This window comes from Pongo abelii, chromosome 20 (genome assembly GCF_028885655.2).
Source record: "Pongo abelii isolate AG06213 chromosome 20, NHGRI_mPonAbe1-v2.0_pri, whole genome shotgun sequence".
In the NCBI taxonomy this organism is placed as follows: Eukaryota; Metazoa; Chordata; class Mammalia; order Primates; family Hominidae; genus Pongo; species Pongo abelii.
In genome coordinates this window covers 39605385-39631066 of record NC_072005.2, presented here as the reverse complement: position 1 = coordinate 39631066, position 25682 = coordinate 39605385, and the positions used below count along the sequence as shown (strand labels likewise).

Genomic DNA, 25682 nt, shown 5'->3' with positions numbered 1-25682 from the left:
CTCCCTCCTCTCTCTCGGTCCTGGCTCCTGCCATTTAAGATGCCTGCTCTGCTTTGCCTTCTGCCACGAATAAAAGCTCCCTAAGGCCTCCCCAGGAGCAGATGCTGCCATACTTCCTGAACAGCCAATTAAACCACTTTTGTTTATAAATTACCCAGTCTCAAGTATTTCTTTACAATAAGGCAAGAACAGACAGTACAACTGGGTAATAATATAACTTGGAAAATGCAAATCAAAACCACAGTGAGATACCACTTCATACCCTATTAGGATGGCTAATATTAAAATAAACAAAACACAGAAAATAAGTGCTGGCCATTGCCAGCCTGGGCAACATGGAGAAACCTCGTCTCTACTAAAAATAAAAAAAATAGCCAGGCGTGGTCCCAGCTACTTGGGAGGCTGAGGTGGGAGGATCACCTGAGCCCGGGAAGCACAGGTTGCAGTGAGCCAAGATCGCAATGGGCCACTGAACTCCAGCCTGGGACACAGAGCGAGACACTGTCTCAAAAACAAAACAAAACAAAAAGTGCTGGCAAGGACATGGAGAAATTGGAAGTCTTGTGTATTGCTGGTGGGAATATAAAATAGTGCAGCCACTGTGGAAAACAGTATGGTGCTTCCTTAAAAAATTAAACATAGAATTACCATGTGATTCAGGAATTCCACTTCTGTGCATATACCCAAAAGAATTGAAAGCAAGGACGTGAACAGGTATTTCTTCACCCATGTTCACTGAAACATTATTCGTAATAGTTAAAAGGTGGAAACAATCCAAATGTCCATGGAAGATGAATAGATAAACAAATGTGGTATATCCATACAATGGACTATTATTTAGTATTAAAAAGGAAGAAAGGCTGGAAGCAGTGGCTCATACCTGTAATCCTAGCACTTTGGGAGGCTGAGGTAGGAAGATGGCTTGAGGCCAGTTTGAGACTAGCCTGGGCAACACAGTGAGACCCTGTCTCTACAAAAAATTTAAAAATTAGCTCAGCATTATGGTGCACACTTGTAATTCCAGCTGCTTGGGAGGCTGAGGCATGAGGATCACTTGAACCCAGGCATTTGAGGCTGCAGCGAGCTTGACCGCACCACTGCACTCCACCCTGGGTGACAGAGACCCTGTCAATAAAAAAAAAAAATTTAATGAAGGAAATTCTAATAACATGCTCCAACATGGATGAACCTTGGAGATACTCTGCTAAGATGCCAGACACTAAAGGACAAATACTGTGTGATTCCATATATATGAGGTGCCTAAAATAGTCAAATTTTTAGGGACAAAAAGTAGAAGAGAGATTGTGCCCAGGAGCTGAGAGAAGGGGAAAATGGGGAGTTACTGTTTAATAGGCAAGACTTTTTTTTTTTTTTTGAGATGGAGTCTTGCTCTATCACCCAGGCTAGAGTACTAGTGGCACAATTTCGGTTCACTGTCACCTCTGCCTCCTGGGTTCAAGCAATTCTCATGCCTCAGCCTCCCAAGTAGCTGGGACTACAGGCTTATGCCACCACATCTGGCTAATTTTTGTATTTTTAGCAGAGACAGGGTTTCACCATGTTGGCCAGGCTGGTCTCAAACTTCAGACCTCAGGTGATCCACCCGCTTCAGCCTCCCAAAGTGCTGGGATTACAGGTATGAGCCACCATGCCTGGCCAAGACTTTCAGTTTGGGATGTTGAAAAAGTTCTGGAGATGGATGGTGGTGATGGTTGCACAACATTGTTAATGTACTTATGCCACTGAAATGTATATATAAAAATGGTTAAAACTGTAAATTTTGTGTTATGCATATTCTACCGCAATAAAAAAACATGAGTCAATAATGATACTAAGAAAAATTCCATTGGTCATCTATCTGTGTAGGTGTTAAGGCACCAAGCTATTGTTCTGAAAACTGTTGGGGGTGGGGGTGTGAAATCAAGCATTTATCCTGCTTTTCCTGTTTATATAGTTTTTTTGGAATACTCCATTTAGGAAAGTGCTTAATCAAAGAAAATTAGCCAATAAATACAGAAGAAATGCTAGGAAAACTATTATTTTGCAACTCTAATGAAATAGTGTATCTAGCCAATGATTATTAATCACTGTTAAAATGATTTGGTGAAACTTGATGGAGAAGTTTATGATGAAGGAATCAGGCATAACACCTGAACCCACTAATTAATTTTAGCATCATTAAAGTGGGGAACTAAACATATAATTATATGCCTATCATTGTGACAAAACAGGAAGTACACAGTACCACCCAAAAAATATTTTTGCCTAAAATACTGAATCAAAATCTAATCGAGTCTCTATATCTAGCGAATTACTTACAGGAAACATGAGAGACAGAGAAACTCCAAATTTCACGTGTTTTTTCGTAGGTCTTTTCAATCGTATTATTCATAAATAACCACTGATCTTATTAGCCTAAGTGAGTTAGGATTCCGATAGACCCTTGGGGGCAATTTTTACCAGATTGGTCCTCCAGTTTCATTTTTATTCCTTTCCGCCAACCTTTTAATCTCTCTTCTGCATGCAGTTTACGAAGAATTTATACCCAATGGTCCCTGGCACTTTGAATAAAATCAAACTCCTTACTGAGACCTGCACAGCCCTGCCCACCTCTCCAGCCTCATGTTGTGCCTCCTGACTCTCACTCATCATTCTGCAGTCACACCATTCATCTTCCAGTTCTTCTAGTGCCCCAAGCTCTTTACACATGCTGCTGCCTCTATCCAGAAAGCTCCTGCCTCCTTCCTACTCATGATGCTCCTCCCTATCATCCTTTAGCTCTCAAAACAAGTGTTACACCCTCAGAAAAGCCTTCTGCAGCCAACCTGTCTAATCTAGGGTCACCTCACCCCTACAATGCTGTCTTGTCTTCATGACAACTTGCAATCATCTTAGCATTTTATTTGCATATGTACACCTTACCACCTGGCACATAAGCTCCTAAAGACAGCAATGGCTTGTTCACAGCTGGATTCTCACAAGTGTGCTGCCCAACTCTCTGGAAATCTGACATGAATGAGCCATTGTTCCAGTGGCACTGTCGTGCAAACTCGAGAAACTGGCTGCTATAGCAAGCTACCTCTCCACCTGAAAGGTGACTGGCTTGTGGAAACCTGGCAGTGGCTGCGGTATCTGTGACCTTAAGACAGATGATGTGAGGGAGAAGGCAGAGATCATGGTCTCCACTTCCAAAGTCACAGCCAGGTAACAGGATTATCCAGAACTCTCCTCTCACGCTCAGGCTTGATGTGGATGGAGCACACTGGCTATTTCTCTGGGGAGCCTGTCCTTTAACTTTTACAAATCTGTTTATGGCATCTTCCACTGTACATATACACATATGTACATACACACAGACATACCCACACACACACTCTTTCTCCCTCATTTCTACAATCAAATGTGTAGTTTATTCCTTTAAAGTTTCAGGTTTTGCAACTTAATTTACCTTGCCAAAACTGATGATCAAATATGGATGGGCTGGGTGCGGGTGCTCACCCCTGTAATCCCAGCACTTTGGGAGGCCGAGGCAGGCAGATCACCTGAGGTCAGGAGTGTGAGACCAGCCTGGTCAACATGGCGAAACCCCATCTCTACCAAAAATACAAAAATTAGCCAGGCGTGGTGGTGCACACCTGTAATCCCAGCTACTCAGGAGGCTGAGGCAGGAGAACTGCTTGAACCCAGGAAACATAGGTTGTAGTGAGCCAAGATGGCACCACTGCACACCAGCCTGGAAGACAGAACAAGACTCCATCTCTAAAGAAAAAAACAAACAAAACGCAAATACAGATGAACCCTCCAAAGATGATGTGCCAATAAGCATATGAAAAGACAGTCAACATCACTAACTATCAGGGAAATGCAAATCAAAACCACAATGAGATACCTCTTCGCAACCACTAGGATGACTATAATCAAACAGACAATAACAAGTGTTGGCAAAATGCTAGAGAATTTGGAATCCTCATATACTGCTCAGGGGAATACAAAATGGTACAGACACGTTGGAAAACACAGTGGCAGTTCCTCAAATGGTTAAACATAAAAGTACCACACAACCAAGAAATTCTACTCCTAGGTATATATATCCAAGAGAAATGAAAACCATGCCTACAAACCAACATGCAGATGAGTGTTCGAAGCAGTATTATCATAATACCAAAAACTGGAAACAACTCAAATGTCTATCAATTGACAAATGGATAAACAAAATGTAGTATAACTGTACAATGGAATATTATTCAGCCATGAAAAGGAATAAAGTACTGATACATGGATGAACCTTGAAAACAATATGCTAAGTGAAAGAAACCAGACCCAAAGTTCCCTTAATATGAACCGTTCCAATTATGTAAATCCATTGAAACAAAAAGTCAATTAATGGTTGCCTAAGGCTGGGGGTGGGGGTGTGGAATGGGGGAAATAAGGGATGACTGCTAATGGGTATATGGTTTATTTGCAGAGTGATGAAAATATTCTAAAATTGCTGATGGTTGCATAACTATGAATATACTAAAAACCACCAATTTACATACTTTAAATGGGTAAACTGTATGGTATGTGAATTATATTTCAATAAAGCTGTTACAAAAAATATAAAGATGAATCATTCCTCAACAATTACCTCTTCCGAAAAAAAAAAAAACAAACACAGAAAATGTTCTGTCCTCTCCAATCCACAAAAATGTAAATCCAAATATCTACCCTTGATAATGTGGAGACACTACAGGAAATTCTTTAGGCAGATTAGTGAAGTTATTGTCTATGAAGTTCAAAGCCCAACCATTTCCATGTTTTTAGTCAGTTCAGACTGACTCAAACCGTATTTAGAAATGCACTCTAGAAAAATGCTTTGAAGAATTTTATTCTCAACATTCATAAATTTAAACTATCTATCCAGGCAAAAGAAAATGCCTGGAAAATTCAGTGCTTTGCTCGGACCTTCCTTAGAACTCTACTTTTTTAGCTCCCTTTATCTGTTACCACATTACAAAGTGAAGCAACTCTGTAAGTTGCTAACATGAAAAGGCGCTAGTGCTGGCTCTCCTCATACCTCTCTGGCCATTCTTAGTTGCCCCTTTGAGCTACTCCTCCTCTGACAGACCTTAAGTGCTGTGCCCTCTCTGTTTCTAAGAGCAACACATTCCTTCTGGGAAGATTCCCAAATCCATCTCTCTAGCCCAGATCTTTGTCCTGTGCTCCAGAACCCAAATATTCAACTGCCTAGTGGACAGGTCCCAAAATCAAAAGTCCAAAACCAAATCTCCCAAGTCTTTCAGTATGCCTTCCCAGTCTTGGCAAATGACATCACCATCTGCCTACTTGAACAAGGCAGAAACCTGGGAGTTATCCTCTACTCCTCACTCTCCTTCACATCCAATTAATCAGAGTCTTACCCTTCCTGCCTTCTTGAGACGGAGTTTCGTTCTTGTTGCCCAGACTGGAGTGCAATGGTGCGATCTAAGCTCACTGCAACCTCCATCTCCTGGGTTCAAGCGATTCTCCTGCCTCAGCCTCCTGAGTAGCTGGGATTACAGGCATGCACCACGACACCCGGCTAATTTTGTATTTTTAGTAGAGATGGGGTTTCTCCATATTGGTCAGGCTGGTCTCGAACTCCCGACCTCAGGTGATCCACCCGCCGCAGCCTCCCAAAATGCTGGGATTACAGGCGTGAGCCACCGTGCCCGGCCCCTTCCTGCCTTCTTAGTATCTCTCAAGTCCTTTTCCTTCTATCTTCACTGCCGTACCAAAGCTACTGTTTTTACCTCCTGCCTGAATTATGGAGGCGCCTCCTGAGTGATCTTCCAAATGCCTGGGCTACTCTCCCCTAGATGCTGTGTGACTACTCTAGAGTCAATGTGATCACACCACTCTGAGCTTAAAATCCACTATGGCTCTCCACTACCCTTCCCAATTTTCTTACACCGCCCCAACACCACCCACTTTCTACATGTGCCATCTTCCCTCACGCCACCTGGCCATACATTTCATTTCTACTGTCTGGAAAGCTCTCTTGGCTCACTCTCATTCCTCTTGGATGTCTAACTTAGGCATCACTTCTTCTGAGAAACCACTTTGACAGACTGAGCAAGGGGTTCCTCTGCTGCCGTAACACCCTGTTTTTAGCCCCATCTTAACATTAACTCTACTGTACTGTAACATGCTAGATCACAACTGCTGGTTTGCTCTGTGTTTCCCTGCCACCTCCAACCCCCAGGACCCCTGAGCTCATTCAAAACATCCCAGGGTGCTAAGCACGATGTAAACATTTAACAAATATTTGTTGAATTATTAGTTTATCCTCAGTACTTATTTAACGGTATTTCTTTACAACATTCATAAAGTCACCCTTGCCAACCACGGAGGCAGTAGTTAGATGCTAGAAATAAGGTTCTGCTTAAAATAAATAAATAAGCTGGTGAAGACATGCCACGTCCACACAAGTACTCCCCAAAGAAATGGACCAGTCACTAAGTGTCTATGACGTGCCAAGCATTATACTTGGAGCTTTAGATATCAAGTATCTTGAAACAGCTGACATTAACTGTGGGTAAGGGCCAGGCACTGTGCTATACACTTTACATGTTATCAAATTTATTTACTTATTTATTTATTTATTTATTTTCGAGACAGGGTCTTGCTCTGTTGCCCAGGCTGGAGTACAGTGGCACAATCTCAGCTCACTGCAATCTCCACCTCCTGGGTTCAAGCGATTGACCAGCCTCAGCCTCCCAAGTAGCTGGGGGTACAGGCGTGCGTCACCACACCTGGCTAATTTTTGTGTTTTTAGTCGAGACACTTTTCACCATGTTAGCCAGACTGGTCTGAAACTCCTGACCTCAAGTGATTCAACCTCCTCAGCCTCCCAAAGTGCTGGGATTACAGGCGTAAGCCATCACACCTGGTCGTGTTATCAAATTACAAGGTTATCACAATGACCCCATAAGGTAGGTGAGGCATCTAACAAGATGAAGTGAGTTCTTCATGTTCTCACCACATGGCTAAGGTAATGGTCACCACACAGCTAGGTCTGGGACGTGGCAATCTGCTGCCACGTCCATTCTTGCAATGCTCTCCATTCTTGCACCATCCCACCTCTGTCAAATATCCAGACCATGGCACTCTGCTTACCACTCTTAGGAGATGGTTAAGGCTGTCAGCTTCTTGGAACTGACGAGAAGCTGAGTTGGAGCAATGAAAAGTGACCTCTCTCTAGGAGATCATACTCCATATCACTGCTGATGATTCCCAAATTCAACTCTCCAGTCAAGACCTTCCCTCTCCAAGGACCAGACCCAGGAGACATCTCCGCAGGGTCTTCAAGTTTTACCCTTTCACAGCCAGGGCACGGTAGCTCACGCCTGTAATCCCAGCATATTGGGAGGCCGAGGTGGGTGGATTACCTGAGGTCAGGAGTTTGAGACCAGCCTGACCAACATGGCAAAACCCTGTCTCTACTAAAAATACAAAAATTAGCCGGGCATGGTGGTGGGCGCCTGTAATCCCGCTACCTGGGAATCACTGGAACCCAGGAGGCAGAGGTTGCAGTGAGCCAAGATTGCATCACTGCACTCCAGCCTGGGCAGCAGAGCAAGACTATGTTTCAAAAAAAGTTTTACCCTGTCACCTTTCCATTTCCCACTCCTCCTGCTATATTTACTGCCTTGCTTGGTCAAAGGCACAACCAACTTTTAACCTAAACTTAAGGTGTTATTCCAGATGGTCCCTGTCCTGTTGTCTAGCCTGTCCTTTCAATCCTGCCAATCCTGTTCACCACAGTGCCTCTTCTATAGCAACTGCTCCATAAATGTTACCTATTATTATTACATCCTAAATGTTTCTCATTCCCTCCTTTACCCTTGCACTACTCAGCTTCCAAGGAAACTGACTTCCAGAGCAAGCAATATCAAGGCACAGAAGCTGACAGAATGCCTTCTATGAGGACAAGAAGCCAGCCTGCCAAAGGCTCAGGCCCTAGTTTTTTTGTTTTTGTTTTTGTTTTTTTTTTGAGACTTGCTCCATGCCCCAGGCTAGAGCACAGTGGCACGATCATAGCTCACTGCAGCCTTGACCTCCCTCAAGTGAACCTCCCACTTCAGCCTCCTAAGTAGCTCAGCTAATTTTTATTTTTTTATTTTTTGTAGAGATGGGGTCTCCCTACATTGCCCAGGCTGGTCTCAAACTCCTGGGCTCGAGCGATCCTTCTGCCTCGGCTCCCAAAATGCTGGTACTACAGACATGAGCCACCGCGCCCGGCTCCTAGCTCTTTCAATGAAAGTACACAGAAGGGGCCAGGCGCGGTGGCTCACACCTGTAATCCCAGCACTCTGGAAGGCTGAGGCGGGTAGATGACGAGGTCAGGAGATCGAGACCAGCCTGGCCAACATGGTGAAACCCTGTCTCTACTAAAAATACAAAAAGTTAGCTGGGTGTGGTAGCACACACCCATAGTGCCAGCTACTAGGGAGGCTGAGGCAGAATCGTTTGAACCCGGGAGACAGAGGTTGCAGTGAGCCAAGATCATGCCACAGCACTCTAACCTGGGCAACAGAGTGAGACTCTATCTCAAAAAAAAAAAAAAAGAAAGAAAGTGCACAGAAGGTATACCTGAACACTAGCTGAAGCTGATAGAGCGCAGCATACTCTAAGTAACAAACTAAGAATTATGAGAATGTCAGATATGAAAACAGAAACTAACAAATGGCTTTAATCCCAGGGAACCAAACATTCTACTTTATTCCATTTTATAAATTAGTAATTAGTAATTCAATTCTTTAACACAGTGGTTCTCAACAAGTGGGGAAAAGTATAATTTTGTGTCCTTCTCTGCCCTACCAACATCTGGCAATGTCTAGAGACGTTTTGGTTGTCACACTGGGCAAGTGCTAGTGGGTAGCATCCAGTGGGTAGAGGCCAGAAGTGCTGCTGAACATCCCATAATGCACAAGACAGCCCCTACAAAGAATTATCTACCCCAAAATGTCAACAGTGCAGCTTTTAAGAATCTCCGATAAACTAATGCTTTGAGCACCTTCCATATTCAAGTTAACTAACGTGTAACAAGTTACTTCTTTCTGGAGAGATGATACAAACTTTCTCCATAAATTAAGCTATAACTGGTCCATAAGCTAAGAAGGGGGATCATCAAAAAAGAGACTGATAAATGCTAAATAAGTCGTTTAGAAAACAAATGCCATAGGTTCAAAGGAAGGAGGGTGCCACAGAGGCTGAGGCCTTCCTCAAAGATCTGAGAGAGCAGACTGGGCTCCTCAGCTCACTTCAAGCTGCCAGTCAAGGCCCTCTAGAGAGTAACCAGAATCCACCTTCCTAGCCTTACCTGCAACAGGGCCTGTCCCTTCAACTTAACCTTCCCTCAAGCTGCAGAGGGCCACAGAGCCACGACATTCCACCTACATTGTTACTGCTGAAAAAAGCCCTCACTTCCTTCACAAAAGTGCTGTCCTCCAACTAAACAGCAACCCCTGTCTCCACCCACAAGGCTGAGGAGATGATGTCACCTCAACCCAATCACAAAATCATGTTCCTATGACTCCTAGAGGAAGAAGGTAGTGAAAAGACTAAGGTGGAAAATGCCTTAAATGGCTCAGGCCCTAAGGCCTTGTCCTCTGCCACCTAAAATCACGGCTTAGCAGCAGCCAGCCAGGAGCCGCCTCATTTCCTGTGCAACTGCGGTAAAAATAGGAAGTGGGGGAGGAAGTTCACAAAGCAGAAACAAAAGTAATCACTGCCTAGCTTCCTGAACACAAATCACTGAGCAGGGAGGGTATCATTAAAACATCACAAGAGAAAGGCGGACATGGAGAGCAAGGACAGAGGAAAGGAAGTGACACTTTAGGGTGGGGTCCACCAAGCCCAGACTATTTCTGTGCCTGAGACACTGCTCCAAAAGGAAAACTGGACAAAACTGGACACTAGCCTATTCTACAGAAATGGCTTCCATGGAATTAATACTAAAGCATGTTCACTTGAAGACATGCAAAAACTGAACTGTTCTAGCAGAGTAAAAAATATCAATGAAAAAGTTTTAAGGAGGCCAAGATTAAACTATTTTTCTAGTCAAGAGGTAGCTACTAAAACAAAACAAAGATCAGGTGTAGTGGCTCACACTGTAATCCTAACACTTCAGACGGCTGAGGCAGGAGGATCACTTGGGCCCAGGTGTTCAAGGTTGCAGTGAGCTATGATCATGCCACTGCACTCCAGCCTGGGTAACACAGCAAGGGCCTCTCTCAAAATGAAAAGAAAGAAAGAAAAGAAAGAAAGAAACGAAGAAAGAAAGAAAAGAAAGAAAAGAAAAGGAAAGAAAGAAAAGAAAGAAAGGAAGGAAGGAAGAAAGAAAGAGAAACACATTTTAAAAACAAAACAAAAGAGCTACTATATAATTGATCGGTTGACAAAATCCGAAGCCCTGTTATCCTATATTGAGCTATGAAAACTCAGGCAGATAGGAAAAAAACTACTGAATAAACATTCTAATCAGTGCCAGAATCTATCACAACTAAAATAAAGAGGCTTCTACAACCATCCCCGCCCCCAACACGGGTCAACCCTGTGAGGCTCCAGGCACCCAGGATGCAGTGGGAAAGGAGACAGATGCAGCACCTGCTCACTACCAGTCTCACGTGGGAACAACCTGCTTCCACGTGGTGATCCATGACGGCCTCTGGTACTGGCATTTGCTCTGTAACAATTTACCACCACAAACCATGGCGTTCCTCTATGAAGCCAAAGCAACTTATCATTAGCGGTTCTGAAGAGCTTTTATATTTGGTAATCTACAAACAACTGATCATTTCATTTAAGCAGAAGAACAACTTTTCTAACCACAAGGTCAACAGAGCCAAATTTACTTTCAAAATAACAGAGGTTTTAAAAAAATAGGTCAAATGTGCTAAGTAGTCATATAGATAAAGAACAGGCTTAATTTTGTTTCATTTGAGGGGTGGTTTGTTGTTTTTGCTTTTATTTTTGGTGGGGGAGGAACAGGAAGATCAATGTGTAACTTTTTTTAAACAGTCACTACGTTAATAAGTAAAAAAGTAAATGAAACGGGTAGTAATCACCACATATTCAATTTCTTTTTTCTTTCTTTTTTTAAGAGACGGAGTCTCACTGTGTTGCCCAGGCCAGTCTCAAACTCCCGGACTCAAGCAATCCTCCCACCTCGACCTCCCAAAGTGCTGGGATTACAGGTGTGAGTCACTATGCCTGGCCTCAGTTTCACACAAAGAAAAATAGTGAACATTTAATGAAAAAAAAAAATCCAGTATTACCTGGTCCTGATGAGGACAGACCTAGCTGTCTGTCTGATTTTCTGGTAACAAATGGACTTAACTGTACTCTAAGACTGTTGTTTTAGTCTTCTTACGAAGTCAAAAGCTCACTCTCAAAACCTGCTGCCATCAAAACAAAACAAAACAAAACCAGTATTAGAACTCTTGAAGGAATTCTATTAGAGGAACACTGTGAGCCAAAAAAAAATCTTTGTTAAACAGAGATCTTCAAAGGAAGAAGAAACAACAAAAAAAGGGGCAAATCCCCGCCAAGGAAAGTTTTGTCTACAAACACATACAAACCACCACCTATCACCAAAGGATGAACAAAGCTGGCTCCTAAACTTCAGAAAAAGTTTGTTCAGGTAAAATGAAGGTTTCATCTATCAACTAAAATAGTCTTGGACCATTAAAAATTTCTGCATCAAATGTGCCCAAGTACTATGAAAACATTTGTGACAACAAATTGTGTTGCTGGTGGAAATTCAAGTGTAAATCAGGGAGTGAAAATAATTTATTTCTAAATAGATTTTTTTAAAAAAAAAATCACAAAGCACCAGGTGCAGTGGCTCACGCCTCTAATCCCAGCACTTTGGGAGGCCAAGGTGGGTGGATCACGAGGTCAGGAGTTCAAGACCAGCCTGGCCAACATGGTGAAACCCCGTCTCTACTAAAAATACAAAAATTAGCCAGGCATGGTGGCAGGTGCCTGTAATCCCAGCTACTCAGGAGGCTGAGGCAGGAGAACTGCTTGAATCTGGGAGGCAGGGGTTGCAGTGAGCCAAGATTACCGCTATGCACTCCAGCCTGGGCAACAGAGCGAGACTCCATCAAAAAAAAAAAAAAAAAAAAAAATCACAAAGCAATTATATAATTTATTCAAACCTAATTTGTTAAAAAAAAAAAAAAAATCAACAATCTACACCAGTTAGAAACCTGCGGTTTATTTTGTTACAGTGTGGTACAATGTGCAAAAGCCTAGGTATCCAAAAAAAGTTTTCAAAACTTCTTAAAAAAAGTTGGATTACTGAAAACTAATTGTGTCCATTAGAAAGTTATTTAAGAAGACTTAAAATTCTATTTTTTTTGTTTTTACTTATTTTTTTAAAGACAGGGTCTTGGCTGGGCACAGTGGCTCATACCTGTAATCCCGGCACTTTGGGAGGCCAAGGTAGGAGGACTGCTTGAGCTCAGGGGCTCAAGACCAGCCTGGGCAACATAGCAAGACTTCGACTCTACTAAAAAGTAAACAAAAAAAAATTAGCCCAGTGTGCTGGCATATATCTGTAGTCCCAGCTACTTGGGAGGCTGAGGTAGGAGGATGGTTTCAGCCAGGGAGATTGAGGCTGCAGTGAGACCCTACAGTCTCTTGCTCTGTTGCCAAGGCTAGAGTACTGCAGTTGTGTGATCGCGGCTCACTGCAGCCTTGATCTCCCGGGCTCAGGCAACTTCCCACCTCAGCCTCCCAAGTAGCTGGAACTATAGGCACACACCACCATGCCCGGGTAATTTTTAAATTTTTTTGCAGAGACGGGGTTTCGCTGTGATGTTCAGGTTGGTCTCGAACTCCTGGCCTCAAGCGATCCTCCCACCTTGGCCCTTCAAAGTGCTGGGATAACAAGCATAAACTACCATGTCTGGCCCAAGAAAACTTAAAAATTCTATACTGCCACTCTTAACAACTTTGCACTATGGAACCTATCCAAAATTAACCTCAAATGGGGGAAAAAAAAACAAGTATTTATCCAGAAGCTTATATATAAATAGGTAAATCAAACTATAATTTAGAAATTTTTTTCTCACTATGGAGAGGGATTATACAAATTTTAGATAAACTTAAGATTCAAGATCATTTCTGAGAATTTAAGGCATCCATAAAAAATTTTATCAATAAATTATAACATCTCTTCCAAGCTGAGAACACTGACTCCAATTCTGCATATCCAGCAAACCTTCCCATCCCTCAAAAAGACCAGAAAGTCGCCTGGTGCAATGGCTCACACCTGTAATTCCAGCACTTTGGGAAGCCGAGGTGAAGAGATCGAGACCATCCTGGCCAACATGGTGAAACTCCATCTCTACTAAAAATACAAACATTAGCTGGGCGTGGTGGCACGTGCCTACAGTCCCAGCTACTCAGGAGACTGAGGCAGGAGAATCGCTTGAACCCCGTGAGATCGCACCACTGCACTTCAGCCTGGGTGACAAAGCGAGACTCCTCAGTCTCAAAAAAAAAAAAAAAAAAAACCAACAGAAAATCAGAGTCACAGCCAGGAAGCCCATTCTTATTTCAGCAGGTCAAACATTAAGAAATGAGAAAATTCTAGGTGATTCCTCACCATCCACTCGCTAGGCAGGGAAGACAGCCCCAGAGAGCAGGCCCACAGTGGTTCACCTCCAGGCTGGCTTCTGGCTCTGCCACTTATCTGCGCCATGAGCCTTCACATACTCAAACGTTCACCAAGGTTCTCCTAAGTGCATAGCACTGCTCCAGGCATCCAGGATGCAGTGGTGAACAGACAGACATAATGCTTGCTCTCAAGGAGCTTACCGTTAATAAGGGAAAAGGAGAAAATGCTCAGGCCCTTGCCCTTCAGGTAGATGCTCCAATACAAAGAAACTTCATGGAAACCACGCACTTCCAAAATGCAGTAGTTACTGGTATGGGTATGGGAATCAGACTGATCTAGATGTGAATTCCTGCTCTTAGTAAATATCAGCTGAATAAATGGCACTTACTAACTTTGAGCAAGTCGCCTAACTCTTGTGCCTCAGTACTGCTGAGGATTAAATCCATAAAGCACAGCCTCTGCCATACCCTCAGTCTCCGTAAATGAAAGCTACTGCTCTGAAAGAGGCCGTGGATTAGTAAGAAGATAGCATTTCATCTTCCACTGCAATTCTTAATTCTGGTCTTCTACTAGTCGAAAACAAACTCCCTCGAACCCCCAAAATCTGTAAGTTAAAACAACTTTCAGAAATAAAACTTACCTTCCTGCAGCTCTGGGCCCAACTCCCAAGTCCAGGCAACAAACTAAAAGAAGTAATGCCCTATGTGCTGGAGGGGAAAGAGGTCATGGCTCCTCCCATTTCCCTGCCCACCACTCCCTCCTCTTTCAACCCCAAGCCAGAGGCAAGAACAGAAGGGACACAGTTGAGGAGGGGCATCACCTCGAATTACAAAGTACATTACAAAGTGACTCAAGCACAAGGATGTAGCGCATTCTCTCCCACCTTGACACCCAGGAGCAGCACAGGTCCTTGTGGCTGGTGAGAGGAACCACTTCTGCCTCTTCCTGCCTAGGTCACCAGAGCCTGCAGCACCCAAGTCTGGGAGCCAAGCCAGCTTTCCCCAGCCTCTGTTCCCATGCACATACATCCAACTTGGGTACCTGGGGGTGGGGTGAGGGAAGTCGCAAGTATTTCCAGGTTTCCTGGCCATAATTAGCATCTCACTAGTACTTAATCCCAAAATCATTTTTAGTAAGAAAATCAGATTTTTTTCAGGTAATATCTTGCTGTAACTCCACTTTCAAAAATCTTCCCATTATGATTCTTTGCAACTGTCAATTTGAAAACACACTTAACTGACAGTGGCCCAGACACAAGGAACATAATCAAAATGACTAAAAAAAAAGAAAGAAAAGCAATACTCTATCTAGGCACAAATCCTAGAACAGACTCGCGGTTAATGTAGAGGCCTGCGTCAAGAACACTCACTGGCAACACTGGCTATGAGCAATAACCCACGTGCCCTGCATTACGAGGATTGTTAAATAAATCACACAGGAACACCTCACAGCCATTCCAAACATCAAGGCAGAGCAACCACACTTCACTGAGTCAAAGATGCCATCATTTACAAATCATATCATTGTCTCATATACGCCAAGAAAAACTCTGCCATATAACAATGACATGCCAGCCGGGCGTGGTGGCTCACACCTGTAATCCCAGCACTTTGGGAGGCTGAGGCGGGCAGATCACAAGGTCAGGAGATCAAGACCATTCTGGCTAACACAGTGAAACCCCGTCTCTACTAAAAATACAAAAAATTAGCCGGGCATGGTGGCAGGCACCTGTAGTCCCAGCTACTTGGGAGGCTGAGGCAAGAGAATGGCATGAACCCGGGAGGCAGAACTTGCAGTAAGCTGAGATCGTGCCACTGCACCCCAGCCTGGGCAACAGAGTGAGACTCCGTCCCCACACACACACAAAAAAAAGACATGTCATCACATGACATGTCCCAATTTCAGGCCTCCTCACAGCTCTTGTCCTGTTTCTGACTCCTCTGCCTGCCTCAGGCTGGCTGGGACACACAACATGGAAAAAGTCCCTTTGTGTTATTTTCCCTCTAGAAATTACCCATATTTAACGACCACCATTTTGATGAAACCATCTTGGGCCACCTCAGTTCCCAAGGAGCCTGACTCCTGCAGCCTCTGCTGTCTCTGTCATTATTAGCTGCATGCTCTCCCTTTCCAAATGAACTGGGAGCATCAGAGACAGAGGCTGGACACATCTTTACACTTACGGTCATGCATAGCACAGGGACAGAGCAACAGAGACAACGACAAACACATACCTCCTGGGAACTGTTACACGGACTTTACAAATATTAACTCAGTAATGCCTCACTACAACCCCAGGAGGCAGGTATTACTACCTCCCCATTTTCAGAGGAGGTAAACTGAGGTCAAGGCACGGGCAGGCCTTGAACCCAAGCCGTCTTGCACAGTCCTCACTCTTAACCTCCATGCTATATTCACTCTACACAACAGCCATGTCCATCATAGACATTTATTTTAAACGTTATTGTTAAAATGAAAACATAGGCCAGGTGCGCTGACTCACACCTGTAATCCCAGCACTTTGGGAGGCCGAGGTGGATGGATTGCTTGAGGTCACGAGTTTGAGACCAACCTGGCCAACATGGTGAAACCCTGTCTCTACTAAAAATACAAAAATTAGCCAGACGTAGTGGCGGGCGCCTGTAATCCCAGCTACTCAGGAGGCTGAGGCAGGCGAATCGCATGAACCCAGGAGGCGGAGGTTGCAGTGAGCCAAGATTGCACCACTGCACTCCAGCCTAGGCAACAGAGCAAGACTCTGTCTCAAAAAAAAAAAAAAAAAAAAGAAAAGACAAGACATATACACAGGGAAAAAAATTCACACCATACAAAATAGTATGCAAAGAAAAAGCTAACTCAGCCTAATAGCCTGGTTTTCTGGGGTCTCATCCCCAAAACAACCAGTTTCTTTTCTATCATTCTAGAAATTATTTCTGCACTTATAAACCTATTTCACGTATATCTATCTCTCTCTCTCTATTGAGAGAGGGAGACACTATTTATTTATTTATTTATTTATTTTGAGATGGAATCTCGCTCTGTCACCCAGGCTGGAGTGCAGTGGCACGATCTTGGCTCACTGCAACCTCCACCTCCCAGGTTCAACCAATTCTCCTGCCGCAGCCTCCCGGACAGCTGGGATTACAGGCACCCACCACTATGCCCAGTTAATTTTTGTATTTTTAGTAGAGGTGGGGTTTCACTATGTTGTCAGGCTGGTCTCGAACTCCGGACCTCAGGTGATCCACCCGCCTCAGCCTCTCAAAGTGCTGGGATTACAAGCGTGAGCCACCATGCCTGGCCTATATATATATTTTTAAACAAACGAGCTCATATTACTTCAAAAGTGGAGAAATTTTTTAAAATTAGAAAAACACAAATGGGCATATATACATTGTTCTGTACCTTGCTTTTTCCACTGATTTCTCTGAGCTTGATCCACATCTGCACCTGTCCTGTTTTTATTAAATTCTAAGATATAAATATTTTTACATTTTAACTTCGTGGTTTTTCATGAAGTCAGAGGATCTTAGTATGTTTGGACTTCATCAGGAAACAGGGTCACAAAAAGCTTTTAAACATATATAAGACACTGGGAGTTATCTTGGCAGCCGTGTGCAGGCTGAATCAAGAAGCAGAGGCCAGGCGAGGTGACTCAAGCCTATAATCCCAGCACCTCGGGAGGCCAAGGCAGGCAGATCACCCAAGGACAGGAGTTCGAGACCAGCCTAGCCAATATGGTGAAACCCCATCTCTACTAAAAATACAAAAATTAGCTGGGCGTGGTGACGCATGCCTGTAATCCCAGCTACTTGGGAGGCCGAGGCAGAAGAATTGCTTCAACCCAGGAGGTGGAGGTTGCAATGAGCTGAGATTGCACCACTGCTCTCCATCCTGCGTGAGAGACTCTGCCTCAAAAAAAAAAAAAAAAAAGCAGCAGCTGGGCATGGTGGCTCACGCCTGTAATCGCAGCACTTTGGGAGGCCAAGGTGGGCGGATCACAAGGTAAGGAGTTCAAGACCAGCCTGGCCAATATGGTGAAACCCCGTCTCTATTAAAAATACAAAAATTAGCCGGGCATGGTGGCACTCACCTGTAGTCCTAGCTACTCAGGAGGCTGAGGCAGAACAATCACTTGAACCCAGGGAGGCAGAGGTTGCAGTGAGCCGAGATCCTGCCACTGCATTCCAGCCAGGGTGACAAAGCAAGATTCCATCTCAAAAAAAAAAAAAAAGGCAGGTAGACCTACCTGGTGACATGTGACATGATGCCACACGTACCAGAGGTAAGTACCTACATCAAAGGGTTGTCGTGAGGATTAAACAATGCAATATAGACAAAGCTCTCAGCATCAAATCTGGTTAGCGTAGTGAGTTGAAGGACTCAGCACAGGACCTGAAGTGCTGTTAGTGCCCCGTTAGACATTGTTATTAGTTATTTCAAGGACTGCTCCCACTTTCCAATGTCATTTCCCTCTACTCCTTATTCATACCTGTCCAGACTCTACCCTCAATCTCCTGCAGCTCAAATACCTCATGCTTGCTCTCACCTCCACACCTTTGGACGTGTCATGCCCCTGCCCAAGAGTCCTCCCCTCTTGCTGTGGCACTGGACTTACTTTTTCCTACAGTACTCAGCTCAAGAACAGCCTTCTCCAGAAGTCTCCCCTGAGAATTGCAGGCTGGATTCCCTGGATGAGCAGTTTAGGAAGAGCTTATCTGTCATTACTTCCCAATGTCTGTTTATCAGCTTATTCAATGCACCCAGAAGCAAGCAGTTCCATGGGGACTGATTATTTAGGCTATCTAAGCTCAAAGAAAACTGATGTATGAACCAGAGGCTAGTTACTACTTTATGAATACCAATGAGAGCTAATACTCTCATTGAATACTTATCACAGGTGCCGGGTAGCACGCTCAGAGCCCTCACTGCAACACTAAGAGAAAGGTGCCACTATTATGCCCATTCTACAAATCAGAAAACTGAAAGATCAGCCAGCATCCCAAGACCAGGATCTGATCCAAGCAGCTTAGATGCAGAGCTCTCAACCACTCACATTCTCTCCTTACCAAGAAATCTCCACTGGCAGCTATCTTCTACTCAGATGGTACTGGGAGGACAGACGCTAAGCAAGGGAGAGACCCTTGCAGCCAGAGGCAACAACAGGGACACGCCCATCTGTGCGTTAGTGCAGATGGCTTTGTGGAGGGAACGTCGCACACTGCTCTTCTGGTCAGGCCCCCAGACAGTGCTACACACACACCACCTAAGTCCTCTCTTGGACCCGCCACCCCAATTTCCAGACACTGTCCCAATCCTCTCCCAGAAACACAAGTATTTCTTCTGAGGATACAAAATTAAGTTTAAGCTTTCTGGCTACAAACACATTCCATGCATGCCTTCCTGGGGTTACAGCTGGGTCAGTTTGGTTGAATTTAAAGTTTTCCCTGAGATTCTTCAAACTACATTTACAAAATATCTTTTGACTTATATCTTTTCTATAGATAGCTAATGCGTATAACATTTATTCTGATTTCATTCTCAGATGATCATTCATTCCTTCAACAAATACTTCATCATTTCCACGCACTGTGTTCTAGGCCCTGGAGATCAAAGCAGTGAACAAGACACGCAAGATCTCTGAAACCTGGGAGAGGTTACTTGGTGACTCCCCTTCTAGGCACTTATAATACTTTATGACAATTGCTTATTTGGCATTCTTCCCAGGATGTGCTGTCCAGCTCTGTATTCTGATCTTCCAGTAAAGTAACTGGGCCGAACTGTAGGTACTCCATAAATGTGAGCTAACTCAATTCTTGACTAAATTCACTGGGTCTCCTCTTTCACATCCAGAGTAGGACCACATTAAGCCTGAAATCCCTTAAGAAAAGGTACAAAGTCTAAATCAAGGTGTAGGGGTAGAAAGCAAATGGCAAATACAATCCATATCAAGAAGGAAGATGTGATTCACCAGCTGGTAAGAACCTTAAGAGTCAGGAAGGACAGGACACCTTGATAAGTGATATTTATTTATTTATTTACTTACTTATTTATTTTGAGACAGGGTCTCGCTCTGTTGCTTGGGCTGGAGTGCAGTGGCACAATCACAGTTCACTGAATCCTTAACCTCCCAGGCTCAAGCAATCCTCCGGCCTCAGCCTCCCAAGTAGCTGGAATTACAGGCACGGACCACCAGACCTAGATAATTTTGGAGTCTCACTATGCTGCCTAGGCTGATCTCAAGCAATCCTCCCACCTTGGCCTCCCAAAGTTCTGGAATCACAGGCATGAGCCCCTGTGCCTGACCTAAAATTCATTTTTTTAAGAGACAGAGGTCTCACTATGTTGCCCAGGCTGGTCTCCAATTCTTGACAGCAAGTAATCCTCTCACCTTGTCCTCGCAAAGAAGTGATATTTTTTCTTCTTTTGTTTTGTTTTTTGAGACAGAGTCTCACTCTGTCACCCAGGCTGGAGTGCAGTGGCGCGATCTTGGCTCACTGCAAGCTCCGCCTCCCAGGTTCACACCATTCTCCTACCTCAGCCTCCTGAGTAGCTGGGACTACATGCGCCCATCGCCATGTCCGGCTAATTTTTTTTTTTAATTTTTTTTTAGTAGAAATGGGGTTTCACCGTGTTAGCCAAGATGGTCTCAGTCTCCTGACCTCGTGATCCGTCCACCTCGGCCTCCCAAAGTGCTGGGATTACAGGCGTGAGCCACTGCGCCCGGCCAGAAGTGATATTTTCTTCACCTGGAGAAAAAGTATGGCCTCAGAACATGTCCAGGGGTTACCGAGCAGGAGAAAAAGAACTGACTTGCAGAAAACTCTGAGTCGGGGGTCACTAAGTGGTGGCAGAGGTAAGGAAATGAGGTGGTTCTCTACCCAGGACTCATATACTGGATAAGTGGGAAGGAACATGTTTTGGAGGGTGGGTAAGAGGTACAAAGCTAGGCTTCAGAAAATGCTCCAAGGTAGATGTATGAAGAGAAGCAGTAAAGACAAATGAGAAAGTGCAGTCACAGATTTCAGGAAATGACCACACTAGTTCCAAGTCAAGAAGGCCAATCAAGGCCGGGCGTGGTGGCTCACGCCTGTAATCCCAGCACTTTGGGAGGCCGAGATGGGTGGATCATTTGAGGTCAGGAGTTCAAGACCAGCCTGGCCAACATGGTGAAACCCCATCTCTATTAAAAATACAAAAATTAGCTGGGGGTGGTGGCGCAGACCTGTAATCCCAGCTACTCGGGAGGCTGAGGCAGGAGACTCGTTTGAACCCTGGAGCCAGAGGTTGCAGTGAGCTGAGATGGAGCCACTGCACTCCAACCTGGGCAACAGAGCAAGACTCTGTCTCAAAAAAAAAAAAAGAAAAAGAAAAAAGAAGGCCAATCTATGGGAGATTCACCAGAGCAAGAAAGAATAGCTCACCATGCCAAATACCTGAGATCAAAGTCAAGGAAAATAATTAAGCAATGGCCACTGCATGCATCAATTAGGGGACCCTCAAGAGGGCAGTTGCAGTAGTTAGAGACATTTGAAGCACAAGCACAACCTGTTGCTGTTTTTCGTTAATCCAAACACAACATTCAGGCTCTCTGTGAACTTACACTTCAGAGAAAACGGCAACCTGCTTTTCAATAACTCCAAAACAAATCAATTCCTTATCTAAATCAGTATTTTTTTGCCTACCTAGGAAGATCATCATTTTTCACTAAGGACAAAGTTACAGGAGGAAAAAAGGGAGAGTGATTAGCCAGGCGTGGTGGCTCACACCTGTGATCCCAGCTCCTAGGGAGGCTGAGGCAGAAGAATTGCTTGAACCTGGAAGGTAGAGGTTGCAGTAAGCCAAGATTGCGCCACTGCACTCCGGCCTCAGGGACAGAGGGAGACTCCGACTCAAAAAAAAAAAGAGAGTGGACACCCAACCCATGTGATATCCCAGCCTGCTAGCTTTCAGAAACAATTATTTCCTATAGACTTGGAAGACCCACTTGACACATGGATCCTGATGTATTAGGCTATAGGTTTTCAACAGAATAAACATTTACTAAAATTTTCACAGAATCATGTGCAATTTGCTTAAAAAAAAAAAAAAAAAAAGATGCTTAAAACATGGTCTTCCAAAAATCCGGAGATAATTTTAGATTGAAAAATCTAGGCTTGCCAAGGGAATCTGAGAACTTTTCTATCTTGGTCTCCAATGCTAACCTACGTATTTGTGTGCAAAAATAGAGGAAGATTAGAATCTCAAATGCCAGACTGAAAAGTTGCCACAACAAACCTAAACTCTTCATATGGAGTTTGTTATCCTGTCAGCAAGAAAGCAAATGAAACGGCAATAAACTAAACTTTTTGCTTTAAAAAGAAAAAAATCTCAAACATGAAATATTCCCTGGACTTGTATTGGAAAATGATTTCTTTTTAAAACAAAATATTGTGAAGATATTGTGAAAAGAAAATACTGTGATTTTTAAAGAAACTTGAAAACATCTAAGCACACACAAAATCTAAATATGAACTTTGTAAGTAGCCCTTACAAACATATACTTAGAACTTTTGGTCTAAAATATGATAAAATGATAAAGCTTACATATTATTCAATAAATCTGGAACTGACTAGCCATTTACAAAATTTTTCGTATTTTAAACCAAGAATGAATTTTAGGTAGACTAAAGGCAAAAAAATAAAACCATGAAATGATGAGAAGCAAACATGAATTTCTTTTTTTTTTTTGAGATGGAGTCTCACTCTGTTGCCCAGGCTGGAGCGCAGTGGCATGACCTCGGCTCACTGCAGCCTTCGCCTCCGGGGCTCAAGCGATTCTCTTGCCTCAGCCTCCCAAGTAGCTGGGACTACAGGAGCGCCACCATGCTTGGCTAATGTGTTTTTTTGTATTTTTTTAGTTGAATCCAGGTTTTACCACGTTGGCCAGGCTGGTCTAGAACTCCTGACCTCAAGTGATCCGACCACCTCGGCCTCCCAAAGTGCTGGGATTACAGGCATGAGCCATCGCACCAGGCTGGAATTTTTTTTTATGACAAACAGACAGAAAGATTGTCCAAATATGTCAAAAAAAATACTATGTATTCTTAAAAATTGAACGTTACCGCCGGACAAGGTGGCTCACGCCTATAATCCCAGAACTTTGGAAGGCCGAGCCGGGCAGATCACCTGAGGTCAGGAGATCGAGACCAACCTGGTCAACTGGGCGAAACCCTGTCTCTACTAAAAATACAAAAATTAGCCGGGCGTGGTGGTCGGCGCCTGTAATCTCAGCTACTCGGGAGACTACAACAGGAGAATCGCTCGAACCCGGGAGGATAAGGTTGCAGTAAATCTAGATCCCACCACTGCACTCCAGCCCGGGTGACAGAGCGAGACCGTCTCAAAAAAACAAAGTTACCTTTGACCCCATTTGTAAATTTATTCTAAGATAATAATCAGACCAGGTGTAGTATCTCACACTTGTAATCCCAACACTTTGGGAGGCGAAGGCGCGAGGGTCGCTTGAGGCCAGAAGTTTTGAAACCAGCCTGGGTAACAGACTCTTATTAAAGAAAAAAAAAAAAAAAAAAAAAAGACCATATCAAACAAATCCTTCCGGCAGAATTGTTTATCTTGTGACAAATTGCAAACTATCTCAATGCTCATCAGTGGTTAAATCACATACTGTAAAGTCCATAAAAATAACAATACCTATCTGTATTTATTGATTATCACCAAAATGTTAGCAGTGGTTGTCAGTGAATGGTAGACCGGCAGATGACTGTCATTTTCTACCTTAGACTTTTTGTGTCGTCTTGAGTGTTTTGCCAAGAGAGGAGAATTAACTGCTTTTATAATGGGGATGAGGGACCAGAACAAGCTATTTTCAAACCGGAAGCCCCCGAAGCTGAGTCTCTGGAAAATTTCTAAGAAGTCTAAACAAAATTCTTATCATGCCAACCAAGCATGCTTCTTTCCTCGCACAGCGCGGCGCAGGAAGACACACCCCTGACTCCGCGCTCGCCCCTCGGGCTCGGGTCCTCCAAGCTCAGCCCCGGCCCTCCTGGTCCCCGCGGACCCTCCCTCGGGCCCAATGCGCCAGCTGGCTCCGCAGGGCCGGAAAAACGCGTTCCTCGGCAGCCTGGCGCCGCCGGGAAGGTGCGCGCAGCCCGCCCGGTAGCCCCGGGGTGGCGTGAGGGCCGCCTCCCCGGCCAGCCCCAGCGGACCCCGGCCGCCAGCAGGCCGCCCTCCCTCTTTGGGCTTCCGGGAGCGGGTCCTGGCGCCAGAGCGACCTCCCGGGCCCCGGCGACCCGAAGGAGCGTCCCCTTTCCCCGCCTGACGGGCGCCGACCCGCCCCTGCGGTGCCGCGGCCGCCGAGTCTCCGCCGCGCCCCCAGGTCCCGGGTTCGCGCCAGGAGGCCCCTCCGGGCTTCCGTCGGCCCGGCCAGGGCCCGCAAAGCCCGGCGTCCTCCACAGCGGGCGGGCAAGGGGCGGGAGCCCACGGCCCCGCGCCCTGCGGCCCCGAGCGGAGCGGCGCCCCGCGGGCCCGTCTCGCCGTCTGCCCTGGCTGCGGCCCGCGGCCCCGCTGCCCACCGCCCACCGCCCACCGCCCGACCCCGCCCGCCAGCCCCCGCCTGCGCCCGCCGCGCCCGCTCCTCACCTGCGACGCGCCCCGGCCCCCAGCGCACCGCCTTGGACCGGCTGTGTACACCGGAAGTGACGTCTCAGGTCCGGCCCCGCCCCCGCCTCGGGCGGACGCGGGGCGGCTACAGATCCCGCGCCTAGAGCGGACTCTCCCCTCGCATTAGCGGGGAGGGGGCGCCCCGGAGCCTCCTCTCCTGGGTCCCTGGACCCCCAAGCGGGACGGCCGGGGCGGAGGTTGAGGACTGGCGGCCAGAGCCGGAGGTCCACCCAGATCCCCCACCATGGCTTGGCCCCCGGGTGGGAGGGATCGGCTGCGTCCTCCTGGATTTATTACTGAAATTGACTGAAATTGATTACTGGCGTATGGAGTGTTTCCTAGATGCCAGGCCCCGACGGGCACTGCAGGAACGGGTAGTGCTCTCTCCCTCATAAATTTATTCCTTAGTGGTAAATACACAATACCATTGTCACAAATCCGGGTGATAATATAGTACCAATGGTGACAAGTGGTAGGAGGGGAAAGAGTAAGAGGGAGGGAGGGAGTACCCTGACCTAGTAGAGGAGAGTGATCCGGAATTCCCCCAGGGAAAGAGCAGGAGCTGAGGTCCTAAGGGGTAGAAGGGAGAAAAAAAAAAAAGCTGGAGAAGGGAGGAGAACACATTACGCAGAAGAAGCAGCAAGTGTCTTCCAGTTCTGTGGGTTTTGTTTGTTTGAGACGGAGTCTTGCTCTGTCGCCCAGGCTGGAGTGCAGTGACGTGATCTTGGCTCGCTGCAACCTCCACCTCCCGGGTTCAAGTGATTCTCCTGCCTCAGCTTCCCGAATAGCTGCGATTACAAGCGTGCGCCACCAAGCCCGGCTAATTTTTGTGTTATTAGTAGAGACGGGATTTCGCCATGTTGGCCAGGCTGGTCTCAAACTCCTGACCTCAGGTGTTCCGCCCGCCTTGGCCTCCCAAAGTGCTTGAGCCGCGGAGCCTGGCCCAGTTTTGTGTTCTAATAATAAATCAGAGTGGTGAGAAGTTAGGTCTTACTTGACAGTGTTGCAAAACTAATGAATTTTAAGCAAGAGGTGATTTGTCCATACTTGAGAGTGTAAAGGGGTTACTCTAGCTGCAGTGTGGAGAAGGAAGGACTAGGGAGGGGAGGCAAGAGTGGATATAAATGTGTACACCCATGTTCATATTAGTCAGAAGGTGGAAGCAACCCAATGTCCATCCACGGGTGAATGGGTTCACAAAATGTGGTATAAACATAACAATAGAATATTACTCAGCGTTGAAGGAGGCCAGGTGCCATGGCTTACGCCTGTAATCCCAGCACTTTGGGAGGCCAAGGCGGGTGGATCACCTGAGGTCAGGAGTTCGAGACCAGCCTGACCAACATGATGAAACCCCGTCTCTACTAAA

General features: G+C 45.3%; 1 protein-coding gene across 25 annotated transcripts in view; it reads right to left on the bottom strand.

Annotated features, from left to right (window-relative positions):
* Nucleotides 1–24549, bottom strand: part of GARRE1 (granule associated Rac and RHOG effector 1) — a 101126-nt gene extending 76577 nt beyond the window's left edge. For 4 of the 25 annotated variants that reach the window (XM_063719214.1, XM_063719199.1, XM_054538470.2 and 1 more), the window contains exons 1-2: nucleotides 12443–16436; nucleotides 11301–11420 (exon numbers count right to left, since the gene is read on the bottom strand). The gene's annotated coding sequence lies outside the window, so the exon portion shown is untranslated. 25 annotated transcript variants of the gene reach the window in all.
* Between the last annotated feature and the right edge of the window lie 1133 nt (nucleotides 24550–25682).